The sequence below is a fragment of the Moschus berezovskii genome, chromosome 13 (genome assembly GCF_049115385.1).
Source record: "Moschus berezovskii isolate FMDL1 chromosome 13, NW_MosBer_1.0, whole genome shotgun sequence".
Classification (NCBI taxonomy): Eukaryota; Metazoa; Chordata; class Mammalia; order Artiodactyla; family Moschidae; genus Moschus; species Moschus berezovskii.
Window position 1 is genome coordinate 59,197,586 of NC_142472.1, and position 17,321 is coordinate 59,214,906.

At 40.2% G+C, this 17,321-nt stretch overlaps 1 protein-coding gene and 1 long non-coding RNA gene across 2 annotated transcripts in view; one reads left to right on the forward strand and one right to left on the reverse strand.

Annotated features, from left to right (window-relative positions):
• Positions 1-17,144, forward strand: part of LOC129556337 (uncharacterized) — a 31,507-nt gene extending 14,363 nt beyond the window's left edge. Inside the window, exons 2-3 of the long non-coding RNA XR_008685972.2 lie at positions 6,699-6,811; positions 10,368-17,144. This is a non-coding gene — a long non-coding RNA (uncharacterized LOC129556337). The remainder of the gene's footprint in view (positions 1-6,698; positions 6,812-10,367) is intronic.
• STARD13 (StAR related lipid transfer domain containing 13) overlaps positions 1-17,321 on the reverse strand; it is a 525,698-nt gene that overhangs the window by 484,399 nt on the left and 23,978 nt on the right. The window lies entirely within an intron of this gene.

Genomic DNA, 17,321 nt, shown 5'->3' on the forward strand with positions numbered 1-17,321 from the left:
TTGTTTTTTAATTTAGGCCACCTGGGGTTGACTGCAATCTCCATCACCTAGGTGTGTGAACTTGGATTGATACAATAGCATAAGATTCTTGTGAGGATTGAATGAGACAGTCATGCCCAGCACAGTGTCCAGTGCATGTTAGGTGCTCAGTGGGTTTGGTTCTATTCTCCTTGCACATAAGCAATCAATGTACCCTCCATGCTTGTAAATGACCTAGGAGAAGGGTGGTATCAGAGGACACTTAAGAGATGAAGAAGCATTTGTCTTAGCCTGGAATTGATGACAGGTTTTCAAACAGTGTCCACGATGCAGAAAATTGAGGGGTGGGCAGGTGAGGAGAGCCATTATATTATAATGAAAGGTACAGGAGCAGGATGGTATATACAGGGAATATTCCACTCATTCACAGTACAAGGTAAATGGAGGGGCAAGTGAAGAATGAGGCTATATGAGTATTTTAGAACGAGATTATTTTCAACTTTGAACGATAAGCTAAAAGAATATTTATCTTATAAGCAATAGAAGTCGTTTAAGAGTTTTAAATAGGAAGAAAAAGTGGTCTTAGTGTAATGGGTAGGGAAAAGAGAGTTTTGAGGCATTGAGAACATTTAGGAGAATTTATCTGGGCATGACCTAAGGGTGAGTGTAGCAAGAAGGAACAGATGGGAAGAAATTACAAGTCAAGAGCTGGATGTATCTGGTAATGGAGTCTATATATGAGGGCTGAGAGAGGAAAGGGTTATCTATACATCTAAAGATTAAGCCCAAGTAGAACAGTGAACGCTGATGGGGATGTCAACAAGAGCTGTTGCTTTCAAGGTCTCTCCTTTCCTACTCCCCAGAAAGAGTTGAGGTAGGCTTTGGCTTCAGAAATCTTATCTTAAAGAGTTATGACATACTGAGAAAAAGTGCATAAAATCTGCTGAAATAAAGAGCTAGAATTTGGCTAATAGATTTGAGCTACCTAAAAAGATGAATTTGACCATCATCCAAATCAGGTTAATGGTGAAACTGTAAAAATCCATATATTCAGAGCCTTGGAGCCCTAACATTGAGAGAACAAGAGGTAGAAGTTGGAAGTAACCTGGGAACTAGGAGACCGCTTAAAGATTTCATTGTTATGAAAACAAAGAGGTTGTTTTTTTTTCTGATGAATTTGAGATGGCATGATGATGGTCTTGTTTTGATAATGTCAAATGCTTTATGGAAATGAAGGATAGTGAGAGCTTTATAAAGGCCAGTAAATAAGGGGTGTATAATATGAAAGTGGACTTTTCAGATGGCTCAGTGGTGAAGAATCCACCTGCCAAGCAGGCGACGAACGTTCAATCCTTGGGTCAGGAAGATCCCCTGGAGAAGGAAATGGCAACCCAGTCCAGTATTCTTCCCTGGAGAATCCCATGGACAGAGGGGCGTAGCAGGCTACAGGCCAGGGGGTCGAAAAGACTCGAACATGTCTTAGTGATCAAACAACAGTATAAAAGCATTAGTGTGAAAGAAGCTGTAGGTATGATGGTTCTATTTTAGAACAGGGAGGACTTCCCTGAAGTGGTGAAATTTCAGTTAAGTTCTAAATGGCATAACGAACTATGTCCATGAAGAGCAAGGAGATGGTTTTAGATAGAATGGCAAACCTTTCTAAGTCAGGAGCAAGTCTGGCACATGTAATGAACAGTAAAAAGGTTGGTATAGCTGGAATGAATATTCCATTTGACAGGTCAAAATGATAGCATATTCTAAAACAACCCTCTCCCCAAAGCATTAACTATCCATTGATGGATTTTATACCTCTCAATTGAAGTTGTTAAGTAAAGTTGTTAAACAAAAGTTGCCTTTGTGTAAGTTGTCTCAACAGACAGTTTCACTTCTGACGTGCCTTGGGTCGCTGGCTGGGTCCCCAAGTCAACTCCTCTTCCAGTTCAGGCTGCCACAACTTGATGGCCAAATACCACATTAAAGCAGGGTCTATGCCTAGAAGTGCAGGCCACTTCTAATTATACATCACTGATATTAATACAACAGTAAAGTCAGTCCATTGGCAAATTTATACAGAATCAACTTTTTTGCAGCTCTGTTAAGGTATAACTGACATATAAAACTGTAAATAATGAACATTTTCACTGGAAGTTGCTAGTCATTATTTCCAGTGTTCTGAAAGATGGGTATAGGTGTGTATCCATTTGAACTAATAAGCAGTTTGCTATATGTTGCTCTTAGCTGTCTTTTTTGGAAGTGAAAACAATGCTGCCAGCCAGAAGTTTTTGTATGTTCCAGCTTGTTTGTTAGAGATTTCTAAGCAGAGCCAAATTTGTGGCTTGGCCTGAATGTAAACATTCACATCGTTCATGATGATTTTTATTGGGCTTTCACTTTGTCAAAGTCTAGAAACTAATACACATGTGTTTTAGGGAAACACTAGTTTCTACGTTAAATCTACTTTAAATTAGCTAAGTGACATATATGAGAATTATGGATGGCACTAGATGGCATTTTTTTGGTATAAGTTTATATACCCTATAAGCTGGCACCTTCATCTTGGTAAGAATATAAAACAAACAGAAAAGAAATACTGCTGAGTTTTAACATCATTTTTTGAACTCTCAAGAGCCAAGGAATTGCTGGGCAAAAAATCAATATTGTCTCATTGCCTTTCTGCTTGGCCCCATTCTATCAGGAACAGTATCTTGTATTGTAAATCTTTTATTTGCTTCTGATGTGGCAACAATTTCAGGTTTGCAAAGTCTTTTAGATAAGTAATAAAGCTCAGTATCATTTGGTTTATGAATATAAAAGGAATAAAATACATGTCAAAGGCAAATGAAAGCCTTTTATTGAATCAAGTATAACCTACATAATATATTCCAACAGTTCTTGTTCTTCTTTCATGTTTATATAATTTTTGTGTACTTGCAAGTTTTCAAGCTTGCTTTTATTATCTGTTACTCATAGCCGCCTCATGAGGTAAGACTGAGTAGCTTGCTTAAAAGGCAAGGTGCCAGAGGAATAGAGAGATTAAGTCAGTTTCCCAGAGCGGCCCAGCAAAGAAGTAGCTGATCCAGATTGCAAATTCTTGGTCCCTCGGTCCCTTACTCATTAGTCAGTAAGTCCCAGCTCCTCTCATTTCTTTACATCTTCAGAATTTCTTACTCCCTGCTTGTTTTAATGAGGCCCATGAGACTTCCTTTTGGTTGACTTTCACATACTATTCCTACCACGCCACCACTTCCCTACCCCTAGGAAAGATTTACTCTAAAGCCTACAGAAAAGTTAATTTGCCGATACTTATTCCAAATTGGCCTATTCCAGCCACTGAGTATTGCTTTTCCCTCCAGAGGTGTAGATTATGGACATTTCCTACAGAGATTCAACATACCTGGTCTCCAAGATACAGCCCTGGGTCCTGAATAGCATTTCTACAAATCCCTCATGGCCTTTATCCTCCTCTTTGACTTGCTAATGGAGCCTTATCCAAGGGCAAAGTATGGAAAAAAATAAAGAGGAAGGATTTTTGTAAACACCCAAGTCCGTGGAATTTTATCTTGTTCTTCACAGTACAAGATATGCTCTAGCCCATATCACTACCTGCTGAAACACATGTTTTCTTGTACATATTCTGTCCTGAAACTTCCTGAGTGCCACAGCCCTAATCTTTCTTCACCTTCTCTCTTCACTTCCTTGGCAATAATATGGTAACCATATTATTAACACCCCTTGCATTCTTACTGCTATAGATAATATGGTGCTAGACTCCTGAGGTAGAAAGATTCAGATCTTCTTAGGCAAATGAATTCAGTTGGCATTCATTATGAATCCCTTTGAGATATAAACCTGCATTTTAAAAAAAGATGTTTTCATCTTTGTAATTAGATGCCAAGTCCCTGCTGTCATCCCAATGTGTGTAATATATACTGGTGGAAATGATCAGTAGTTGGTCCAGGCCAGGGCAGTATTAAATAAATCACACTGATTTTATGAGCTTGGAGTTGTACTTACTTGGTAATCTCTTGCGCAGTAATCTTTGGCCAGCATAAGCAGTAGAGATTTATAATACCACATGATCATCCAAAATATATCACCTTCCTATTAAGGCAATGCCAGGTGACATCCATCTATCCAAAACCATTAATTGAGTTATCAAAATAGCCAGGTGTTATGCTAAATTAAAACCACAGTTATCTCAAGTGTCTGTAAAATCAGAGAGATATTAAACAGAGTTTGATTTCAACTGTATTTTCTGAAAGCACATAGAATATCCTCATCATGTTCTTATGCTGGTTGATAGTGTATAAAAGATATGCTTTTATCTTGTTGATGATTGAGGAAGTGCTAGCATTTCATGTCATAACGCTGACTTCTCTGCATCATTGTACAAGATATGTAGATACAACTGGGAGCTTTGGACAAAAAAAATGCTGAAGCTAGGGACTACTTGCATTTTTTATTTTAATCAAGTCTAAATGGAAGCTCTATTTTTTGCATTTTGATTAATTTAAGATTTAGATTTCTAGGGTAGAATGGTAATTAGGATGCTATAGGCTACTAATTCTTACTTTATACCCTTAAATATCTATGTAAAAATGAACACTTCCAGTATTCAAAATGCCATACTCAGAGATTAGGTTTAAATTTTTCATAATGTCTAGTAAGCAGATAAAAGTAATTTATGGTAGAATCTTATAATAGTGGAAAGAAAGAATGTGATCATGATAACTCATTTCACTAGATTTGAAGTAAAAAGAAAATCACCCATCACAAAAGCCTAAATAGATTTTATTAGGTAATAGTCACAGTGAAAATTCCTGATTACAGTGTTGCCTTACTGGTCATTTTTGTCATTATAATGAAATTATGACTATTTGCATTTGTCCCCTTAATTTATCGAATTGCAGTCATTGGTGCAGGTTGATTGTTATGCTATCATCCTGTAATTAACACACAGAATCAACCAACTGTAGGTAAAGGTCACATGAATTATTGAGGCTCGGCTGAGACATCAACTCTTGAGCTTTGCACGGTCACATCTGGGCCAATTCCATTGCTTGCTCACTCTGGAACGTGTTCTTGCACATTCTGATTGAAGCACTACTTTGACCAGATACGTTATTTAGAACTTTGTAAATTAGTCTATGGCATCCCGTCAGAATTATATTTTGATTACAATGCAATTGTGAATCATATTCAGAAAATCATTGGTAGTAGCTTCCATTTCACTGTATGTTTTTTTACCTTCATTTTTATATTAATTTTGAGGTTATTTAGGAAGCAGTTTTACTCCAAAGTGAAAGTAATTTATCTCAAGTCCATAAAAATGGGTCATAATCAAAGTGGGAGCTAAAGCTTTTATTGCTTTTGTAGAAAAAAGCATAATTTTGGTAGAATAATTAGCAATTTTATTATTTCTCTTCACTGATATGTATTTTATTTTTAAGCCTTATTACTTATGGTTTCACTCTGCTAGAAAAATATATGTTAGAGGGAAATAAGTCTATCAGCTCCCTACTTTTCTACAAGAATAAAGTCTCACTGTTTTCTTTGTATCAGTCACTATGTCATGATATCCTATATGCTAATTTTTTCATTTCTATTTAAGAGACAACAAGCAAGGTATAATGTCTTTCAAGAGCACAGTGAGCATTCACAGAATTGAATAATGATCAATGAAATGATATCCCAAGGCCTGAATAAACATAGCATTAGTGCTGGAAAATGTCAGTCTTCCTGCTTCAAAAGGGCAAAAGTGTCACTGGACCCAGGCTGGTATTTTTCATTTTGTATGATGGACTTATTCTGAAATTCACCAAGATAATTTATTTTAATTCCTATTGAGAGGTGTATGTTGAATTGTAAATGACATCAATGATGCAATTGTACTCGAAAATGTCAGTTATATTCAGCCATTTCATTCATTGTATTTAACCCTCTGGGCATTTAGAAAGTCCTTATCTTATACCTTCTTGTTATCAAATGCTGCCCAATGCTATTTACCAAAAGATTTGATGGTTACCTTTAATCATATGATGCCCTCTTTTTTATGGCACATAAATAGAAGTCCTAAATGACTACTGGCAGATTCTTATAAACAGAATCATAGATCACAACCCACCTACCTTATTTATAACATGGATTCGAGGTGTACTTAATACAAAGAAACAAAGTATACTGAAATATATATCCAATAATATATTTCTCATATGTATTCCTTAGTCAGTATCCAGTTTGTGTGTGTGCTCAGTTGCTCAGTCCTGTCCAACTCTTTGCTGCCCCATGGATTGTAGCCTGCCAGGATCTTCTGTCCATGGACTTTTCTAGGCAAGAACACTGGAGCAGGTTGCCATTTCCTATTCCAGGGGATCTTCCTGACCCAAAGATCAAACCCACATCTCCTGCATTGGCAAGTGGATTCTTTTACCACTGTGCCACCTGGGAAGCATGTATCCAGTATAATGGACATTAACTTGTGAAAAAGACTAAATAAAAGTACGATCTTCCTTAACTGTCCTTCATAGGACACTAAGCTGCCTCCTATTTATACTCTGTTGAGCTCCACATAAATGATTGGCACAACTTATAAAGTGTGATCACTGCACAGAATAGCCAGGGGTTATTTGATTGTGTCTTCAGAATAATGTTTAAAAGGGAAAAAAGCATATGGTTCTAAGTTTCATTATTCAACTATTTTCTGTAAAAACCAATTGCAGAATGGAAGAATTTAGCCTGGCATACTGAACTGAACTGAACAAGGTCATGTGGAGCGGGTGATGTAATCTGGGACCGGCACTTGAGCCCTGCCTCTCTGCCCAGGGCGGTGTTGGTAAGTGAGCTGCTTAGTGAAGAGCTCATTCTCACTGCTGACCGCCCTCGTGGGGATCCCTATCTGAACTCTGTGCACAGGGCCTCAGAAGGATCCAGAGATGACAAGACCACATTTGTTTTCAGCTTTAAACTAAATGGGTTCTTCAGATGGTCCAAACACTACTCCTTTGTCTATCAGAGGACAAAACTACGTTTGATAACTTAATGATAGTTTTTAATAGATTGAGAAGAATTTTTGTCAAAAAATGGCCACCATATAAATATGGTTTGTTTAAGTAACCTCATTTCCCTCCTATCTTATGTCAGAAAGTTAGCCTTCTAATGTACCTTATTCATGCCACAACCTGATCTATATCCCTGGGCTAAGAACTCTGAGTGGCATCAATCCATAGCATCTGAAAGCTTTTGCCAAAGACGTGTCAGAACTCCTTTAAGGAACACATCACCCCGTGAATTCTAGACTTACACAACACCAGTGACCTCACAGTTGAAGTATGCCTTAATAATCCAATGGTAGAAGCTGTTCTGTAAATACACGGAATAGTTCTTATTGTTATCAGTGGGCGTTTCCTAGAACTTGTGAATTGTTTCTAAACCCACAGTCCCATGGTGTTTGCAAGGTTTGATTTACAAAAGAAATAGGCACCTAAAAGATTTTCTCTTCCAAACTTAAAAAAAAAAAAAAAAATCAGATCTGAATAGATACCTCAAAGACACTTTGTGTCACCAAAATCCTTTCTCTAGGTCTAAAATCCTGAAAGGAGCTATTACAGGTAAATCAATTCACTGCACTGCTTCTACTTGGAACAAACCTAAATGATCTAAATCTAAATGTTGCTTTTCTTTAAACACACACACACTTCCTTTGTCCTATTTCTCTTTCACATAGCTGGACTAGCTCTCTGATGGAGAGAAAAACAATGATCATTGGCCCCTGGGGAAAGTGGTGTAGCTGCAAATGAAGGGCAGAGTGAGGTGCTGAAACCGGGGTGTGCTTGTGTTGGCCTTCATTTCCTCCATGATTCCTGTGATTTCTGCTGCCAGAGCCTGGTGGATGGCAGACCTTCAGTGGGGGATAGGGGGATGGCAGCTGTGTGCCAGCTCTCCCTCGGAGATATTACCAAAGAGGGCAGGACATTTGAGACACATTTTTTTCTTCTACCATAAATCATGAAACGAAAGAGGATATGTACCTCAAGAATTGAGCCAAATCCTTCCCTTTGCTTTAGAAAATTCTCCCCTATGGCCAGAGGAACCTTCTTACAGTATCCACTCGGTGAGCTCTTCATTCCATGCACATGATACATGGAAGAGAGCAGCAGAGCACAGTGTGTGGAGCCATGCTCCCCTGCTTCAGATTCTGACACCAACCATGTACTTTGTGTCCTTGCTTTAATCTTCTTACCTGATGGATGCAAAGAAGCGCTTCATTGAGATATTGCAGTTGCTTCATTGAGATGATTGTAGTTGTATTTGTTGTTTAGTCACCAAGTGGGATCAGACTCTTTGCTACCCCATTTACTGCAACCCGCCAGGCTCTCTGTCCGTAAGATTTCCCAGGCAAGAATACTAGAGTGGGTCACCATTCTCTTCACCAGGGGACCTTCCCAACCCAGGGATTGAACCCGAATCTCCTGCACTGGCAAGCAGATTCTTTACCACTGAGCCACCCAGGAAGCCCATACAAATGCTCAATACACGGTAGTAAATATGATTATGATGATACTTCTATGCCCTGACAAACACTTTCTCCTTAGTCCTCTGTTTTAAAGAACATGTGAAATAGAATTTTTACTTATTTTTCCTGAAAAGGAAGATTTTAGATTCTGTAACTTCTCTTGTCATTACTTTTGTTGAGATTGCACTTTGGGTTAAGAAATCACAAAACTCACCATCCAAATTGGGACACTTTTGAGAGTGAAATGGAGTGTTAATCTGATGGGATACCAAGGCAACAGGCAAAAACTGGGGCTCTCCCTGGAAAACTGAGAGTTTGGTGTCCTAATTTTGGGACTGTTCAGGAAGCTAAGGTCCTAAACCTTCTTCTTGTTTCAAGGTCTGAAACACAACTGGAGGAAAAGGTGCTAATTTTCTCAAAAGTTTATTCTTGTTTGAAGAAGGCTAGGAAATAATTAAGCCACTCCAGTACTCTTGCCTGGAAAATCCCATGGACGGAGGAGCCTGGTGGGCTGCAGTCCATGGGGTCGCTAGGGGTCGGACACGACTGAGCGACTTCACTTTCACTTTTCACTTTCACACATTGGAGAAGGAAATGGCAACCCACTCCAGTGTTCTTGCCTGGAGAATCCCAGGGACGGGGGAGCCTGGTGGGCTTCCATCTATGGGGTCACACAGAGTCGGACACGACTGAAGTGACTTAGCAGCAGCAGCAGCAGCAGGAAATAATTGCACCTGCTATTTTATCCAGCAACTCCATTTAAAAAAAAAAGACACAACTGAGTCAAAACTACAAAGGATTATTGCTGCTTTAATATGCCGTGTCCAAAACTGGCTAGGAGGTCATCAGGACCCCTAGGTTTTTTGTCCCGCCCGGCCGCTAATTGGCTGTTTTTTCACAGCCCAGGTCCCAGTTCCTGTAGTATTAGTACTGAATAATAATTTCAGTAATATTATCTTTTCTAAACTCAGATTTTGCATCCTTCTTGAAAGTAGTTTTCAATTTAGGTTGTGAGCAGCATGTTACTCCTGAAAGCACCATGAAGGAATAAAATAATACTCTTTTTTTAAAATCTTTACTGGGAGTGTTTTATGTGCCAGACACATTGTTTTATTTAAATACCTATCTCTATGAGGTAGGTATTTAATTTTCATTTCTCATGTAAGAAAATTAAACCAAGGATATAGAGCAGTATGGGAGTATAGGACAAAGTCAAATTTGAACCAGAATGTCTGGCTCCATGACCTGTGCTCTGCTCTGCAATACCTTTTCATACAGCCTGTGCATTTAAACCCTGCAACAAACCTTTGTAGTAGGTTCCGTCATCATCTATTAAAAGGGGAACCTGAGACAGAGAAGTAACTAACCCATTGCAAGGTCTCACCAGTCTACGCTGAACCAACATGCATGACATTTTCCACCAAGCTTCTTAAGAAGCACATCATGCTTATTATTTTATAGCTTACTCAGGGGCTTTGACAATGACTCTGCCAAAGACCAAAAGACAGTTTCTAATCGACACACAAATCTTATCCCTTGGAAAGAAATTGAAGGAAGCTACAACTTACTAACCCAGATAATTTGCTTTCAGGAAGTACTTTAAAAACCTGAGCTAAATTGATTTGAATTATACTGTTACAGAAAATTCACGTGAAATCTGAAGAGGTGTTTGAGTTTTGGTTCTTGCAGAGTCCCATTTTTTAACAGGTGAAAAAATATTCTTGAAGCATCAGGTATGGGACTCAGTTTTCCAGACACCTTTAAATAGGATTTGATTTACTTTAATCATAGTGCTAATACTGTCTTTTGTTTTACATATGTGTTGTCACTTTTCAACTTTTAACCAAATTGTGTTTCTATTTGTTCGTTTTATTAGCTAACCTTTTGAGGGCATCTGGTGCTGGAGAAGACTCTTGAGAGTCCCTTGGACTGCAAGGAGATCCAACCAGTCCATTCTAAAGGAGATCAATCCTGGGTGTTCATTGGAAGGACTGATGCTAAAGCTGAAACTCCAGTACTTTGGCCACCTCATGCGACGAGTTGACTCACTGGAAAAGACTCTGATGCTAGGAGGGATTGGGGGTGGGAGGAGACAGGGATGACAGAGAATGAGATGGCTGGATGGCATCACCGACTCGATGGACATGAGTTTGAGTGAACTCTGGGAGTTGGTGATGGACAGGGAGGCCTGGCGTGCTGTGATTCATGGGGTCGCAGAGAGTCGGACACGACTGAGCGACTGAACTGAACTGAACTGAATGACTTCTTTCCATATTTCCTCTTACCATATTCTTTCGACAGTTTCTCCTGTGATAAGTAAATATGTGTTATTTCTTATTTATATAGGTTACCCTGTTTCAAACTCTGAATTTGGAAACTCAGTGTAAGATAGATGGTGCTGGTGATCTGCTCCAAGATTTTTATGATAATCAATACCGTATACATAGACAGGCCTTACTTTTAAAAATATAGTAGCAACTCATTTACTTGAATTATTAGGAAAAGAAATAATTCAGATCAGCAGAAGTTATATTGGGTTGACATTTCTGTAATAATTCAAATTATAGATTCTATCCAACTTGATTTTATTGTGACCACTGACTCTATACCTAAGTGTCCTCCTATAACATTACTCTGTCAAAAAATCAGGCAAGGGTAGAACAGTAGGGATAATGAGATAGATAATAATAATGTAAAATTGTTATATATCAAAAATGTAAGACTGAAGTATAGAAGGGCTGTCATGGTCAACTGAACGATGAGGCCATTGGCAGTAAGTGTGTGCCATACAGACTATTCCAGCAGGGCGAGCATTGCAGGAAGTCATCGTCAACTCTCTGAAGACATTTGCTTTAGACATTTGGGGAGGTCGGCTGCTTTCCAAGTATTTTGTGAAAGGGAACCAGTTTTCCTTTTCCTAAACTCAGAGAACTCAGAGATTATAGACTATGGGTGAACTACCTAAGCCTTTAGTCAGAATCATTGATTCAAAAACATTTGTGTACCAGCCATTTTTTCTAAATGTTGAAGATAAAGTGAAACCGATAAGCTCCCTGCCCTCAAGCCTAAGGGGAAAATAAAGTAAATAAGAAACAGGTGATCAGCTAAGACTGCCAAATGATGGCACATGCTAAGAACAGAGAAAATGAATGATATGGAGGAGAGGTGAAAGTGACTTGGAGGGGGATACTTAGGGTAGGTGCTCAGAAAAGCCTCACTGAAGAGGCGCTAAGAGTGGAGATCAGTCACAGGGACACTTGGGCAAAAGACCATGGGCACTTGGGCTGAGGGAGAAGCAGTTCTGAGGCCTTGAAAGTCAGCTGTGTGCCAGGATTGTGCTGGAGATGGGGACTTTGCTCTCATGAAGTTCACTGCTCTAATACGAAAAGAAGATTTCTACCTACAAGAAACTCATGAATGACACAGAAAACAGACAAGCGAGCCATTGCAGCATAACAAAAGTCCCCTCCTATGGCTGTCATGGCAACAGAAGAAAGAAAACGATCCAGTCTCCTTGGACAGAGCAATAGGTCAGAGGAAACCTCCCAGGGGAATTTGCCTAGGGCCTCCCAGGTAGGTCATCAGTTGCAAAGCCAGATTTCTCACATGGGTCTCTCAGTTGTTATCCAGTGTTTTCTGTTGTTCGTATTCTCAGGGGACAGAGAAAACCGATTTAAAGTGAGAAGGCTAAGAAAAAATCCCCCAGATAAAGCCAGAGAAGCACCTACTTGATTTTAAAGATTGCACAGTTTATGTTTATTGAGTCTAATACTGTACTGAGCTTGTAAAGAAAAAAAATTTGAACTTCATATATGGGGCTTCTGTATAGAAGATCAACACTTACTATGCAAAAGCAGTTATTCAGTACAGTTATAAGTCCAAAAATCTTTTTCCCTAAGACAAAGGGATTTTTCATGTGTTTAATTTTTTCCCATCTGAGTATCATCTGTAGTACAAAAAATCATCTGGAAACCTTACCTGGAGGAAGGAGTTCAAGGATGAATGTTGGGTTATGTGGCAGGTTTCCTAAAGCTGTGTACAATCTACCATGTGTTGGTTTTTTCAGTTACAGTGAGAAATACCTCTTTTTTTGTGCTGCTACCTGGTTTTTCCCTAACAGACCCACAAGGGTCAGTGCTTTCTGTTTCTTAGGCACCACTTTTCATTTTGCTTTCCACATTCTGGGTCCTGTTTTGCCCAGAGGTCCTAACCCACTGCCCATTTCTTTCTTCTTAAACCACAGTCCTCTCATGAAAACAAATGAGCTTTCCCCACAAAAGGCCTGTAATTAGAATATAAATGCAATATTCAAATAGCCTGTAATTAGAATATAAATGATATTCTATTAGCTCATGCAAATGAGAATGTTAGTGTATTATGAGTCTTAAGAGGGAAAGCCTCCACCCTGGCAAATCTATTTATTTAATATTTCACTGGAAACAGACTGTCCTTCTTTCTCTAACTAAGATAGGAGATCTGGAGTCTTTGTCATTTAATGATAGATTTGGCACATGGCTTTGTTATTTGTCAGATAACTTATTTTGACAATTACTCATGAGACCCTTCAGACGGCAGATCCGTCGGTTCCTTAGGTTGTAAATGTCCCGCTCAAAATTTGATTTGAAGAAGATTCTTGAGGCAATGGGAGGAGGTCAGTATATCGGTGTCCTGGTTGGGACTGATCCCAGTCTCACATCAAGAAGAAAAGAGTGGGAAGCACACAATTCTTGGCTCCTTGATGGTAGATGGAGAAAGGGAGCTGTTTTTCTTTTCTCTTTGCTAATTAAGGAAAGCAGGGAGAGCAAACTTTGCTGAGTGCCTACTGTATTCTTAGAATGATGCTGGGTGTTTGTTTTCTCTTTTGATTTTCAGAAAAAACTGTAAGATACTGATTATTATTCTTATTTGTAGAGATCAGCAAACTGAATTTATTAAAATTTAATTCAGTCGTTCAACCTTGTAATTTTTTTGGAGTAAAAACCTACTGTCTCAGAAAAGCTATCAGAACAGGAAAAAAACCAAAAAAACAGGATTGTGTTGTTTTTGTTATGCTAATGTGAAAAGGAAAAAGGCACACAGACTTTAAGAGTTAATTTCAAGATAAACTATCACATATCAATGACATTCATGTGTCATTCAACAATGCAGTACTCCTGCCACGCTCTAGGCTCCAAGAAGATAGTTTGTTTTTACATTTTTGTGTCTTCCGATCTTTCCTTTTTCATGATCCAACTGAACAAGCTGATATCAATACAGAGTACTCACAGGAGGGTAATTGAAGGAATGACTGAATTCATAAATTAATGAGGGTTATTGAGACAATCTTAATTTTTTATGGTTATGCAAGAGAGAAGGATCACAATCTGGAGAGTCAGGCTTGGGAAGTGAGTTGTGACTAAAGTTAAAGCTTAAGAAATAAGCTTGATTTAGAAATAAGCTTAGAAATAAGCTGGATTTAGAAAATATCATGGGGAGGGAGGTATGATTAGCAATGCAGGGAGAAAAGCTATGTATCTAACATCCAACTTGAGAAAGGGCTTCCCTGATGGCTCAGTGTATAAAGAATTGCCTGCAATGCAGGAGACATAGGAGACTCGTTTTAATCCCGGGGCTGGTAAGAACCCCTGGAGAAGGAAAATGGCAACCCACTCCAGTATTCTTGCCTGAAAAATCCCATAGACAGAGGAGCCCGGTCCAAAGGATCTCAAAGAGACAACTGAACAACTATGCACACACACAACAGAGGCATTTAAAGAAACAGGGAAGATCTGGGGAAGGGAATGGCAACCCACTCCTGTATTCTTGGCCTGGAGAAATCCATGGACAGAGGAGCCTGGCGAGCTACAGTCCATAGGGTTGCAAAGAGTCGAACATGACTGAACAAGTAACAAGCCCCAAAACACTGAGAAGATCTGAGTACAAGTCTGGGGGCCTGGGAGGAGTCCCTGTGAAGGAGAGAGTCATGGGTGGGAACAGGCAGGTTACTAAAAGAACTATGCTCTCCCTGTACTCTTTTCTTTGTTTGCTTAAGCCTTACAAACAACTCTGAGGTGACTGTTGAGAGCTGCATTTACAAGTTAATCAACAGAATCTCAGAGACTATAAGGAACCTGCCCCGAGTCACACAGCTATTAGATGACACAGGTGGGATTTGGTAACATCTGGCTCACACCAGAGTCTCTGGTCTGTTGACTGCTTTGTGTTTCCTCAAAGGCTGCATGACGGTGGGGGCTGTGGGATCCCCCAGGTACTTCAGAGGGGCTAAGAACTCTGGGAACAAACAAACAAACATAAATTCCTTCCTTCCTTAAGAATAAATAAAGCTGAGATCAAGGAAGATCAGATTTGGACTGAGGCGTGAGGTCAGGGTGAACTCACACACAAGGACAGAGTTATTGAAAATAATAAACATTTATTAAGCAATTACTCTGAGCCCAGGGCCCGGAAGAGATGGATTACTGCCTTAAGACTAAGGCCTTAGGAAGGAAAGACCTCTGATTTTATTACTATGTATGCATGTGTGTTTCTATACAAAATATATTGCTTATTCCTTGAGATTCTCTTGCATTCCAGTAAATTGACTTGGGTATGTGCATGCACACACACAGAAACACACACACACATACACATGCAAAGGATGTTTAGGAAAAGCTGAGCATCTTCTGTGTCTGGCTCTGAGCCCAGTTCAGGAAGGCTAGAACTTGCACAGATGCCTCTGATCAGTCCTCAGAGCTGCAGGGAACGCTGACTGTCTGCTTCTTTGCTTGAAACCTCCGTAGGGGAAGTTTTCTGCCCACTGTAGCTGCTGACGGGAAGTCCTTCAGGCCTTGACTTCACTTCCATCTGCCCTGGACACCACTGGCTGGATGAAAGCTGGGGCCCTTGGTACAAGCAGCCAATCCATGTCTGGCTAGAGACTTACAATGTGGTCTAGAACAAAGGCAGGCTTAACAATCAGGATTCTCTTCGGGGAATGAAAATTGAGAAATAGATCCTTGAAATCCATTTATGCATGAGGTTCAAGAAAGGAAATAGCTTTATTATTTTTCCTCTAACCAGTGCCTTCAAATACCTTCTTGCGGATTTCCCGTCCGTGCCTCTCTCTGGCTGATTCCTCAGGCAAATATGATAGGTTTCCATTCCCTTTCAGTTATTAAAAAGATGGCCTTATTTCCTTACTTTAGAGATTAAAATTCACTTTACTGTATTGAGAAGTGCAAAATAGTTCAGTTTTAAAATTTCAGCCTCACACCTAATTCAAAGCTGTCATGCACCCTCCAAACCCCAGCTGGGGACTAACTCCAGGCAGAGGCTCCACACGGGGAAGGGAAGCCTGGTCCATGCTTTCATTCACTGTTTCCACATTTCCTATCCTGTCTGCTTCTCCTTCTACCCTTGATGTGTCAGGGGCCTCAGAGCAGCACCAGAGGAAAAAAGCGAACATCTTTTACCTGATGGATGCTGCTGTAATTCAGTTATTAACATCAGCTGTACAGCAGTTTTTTTAATGTTGCTTCCCCCAAAGGGCACATGTGTGGGTTCTTCACAGGGCCCCATCCCCTATCCTAGGCAATGCACTTTCTGACCTCCTGAAACTTCCTCTCAACACCCTCCACCCTGCTCTGCTGCTGCCTGCCTGCTCACTTGTGCTTTCCGGCTTTTGTAGTCAGCCTCTGCCTTAGACCTGGGTTCGATCCCTGGGTTGGGAAGATCCCCTGGAGAAGGGAAAGGCTACCCACTCCCGTATTCTGGCCTGGAGAATTCCATGGACTATCCATGGAGTCGCAAAGAGTCGGACACGACTGAGTGACTTTCATTTCATTTTCTGCCTTAAGCAGTCTTCAGGCCAGGAGCATCGACCAGGCACCACATGCTCAAGTGCCCAAACTCTCAGGGACTCACACCCAGCTTTCTCAGGGACTCTCTGCTGCATGGCACCACAGTCCCTGAGCTATCATGGGCCTTTGATTCTGCAATTCAGTGACTTCCAGCTGGGGAGGGACATGACAGTCTCTCTTGGGGGCAGGAATCTTCCATTTCTCTTGGAGTCTTCCATTTCTCGTGGAATCTTCCATTTCTCTTGAACTTGATTTAAGGTGGGGCTGGATGGCATCACCGACTCTGTGGACATGAGTTTGAGTGTACTCCAGGAGTTGGTGATGGACAGGGAGGCCTGGCGTGCTGTGATTCATGGGGTCGCGGAGAGTCGGACACGACTGAGCGACTGAACTGAACTGAACTGAACTGAGCAGCTCACACTGTACATACTTTCCTACACTCCTGCAGCAACTTACCTAATTCAAACGACTCTTTTACATCAGTAAACTCTGCTGCCTGCCACCCAACGCCCCCCGCCCCCAGTATATGCTGATTTTTTATGTAGAGAAGCAGGTGAAGAAGGGGGTGGGGAGTTAGGATAGAAAGACCACTCTGTCCACCTCTTATTAAGGGTTGGAGGGTGGGAGTTTCTGGCCGCTTTTCTGCATTCTCTCTAAAGATCAGAGATTCCTAGTACCTGCTAGCTTCAGTGTTGCAGCTTTAGCTAAAATCCTAAACAAGGAAATTGATAAACAGAGAAATTAATCATCAGTAACCTTTTACATAATGATAGGAATGGAATCTAAAAGGTTGAGAAGCTAAAGGGACAATGATAGACCACCCATGTACAAAACAGGGCTTTGGAGGAGGGCTGTAGACAGTTAAAAGCATGAGCTCCGGAGACCCAGTAGTGGGTTTGGTCCCAGTTTAGCTAGGGTGTATGACAATCTTAGGATAAGATCAGTATCTTTGTAGCCCAAATTTCTTTATTCATAAAATGGAAAATGTAATG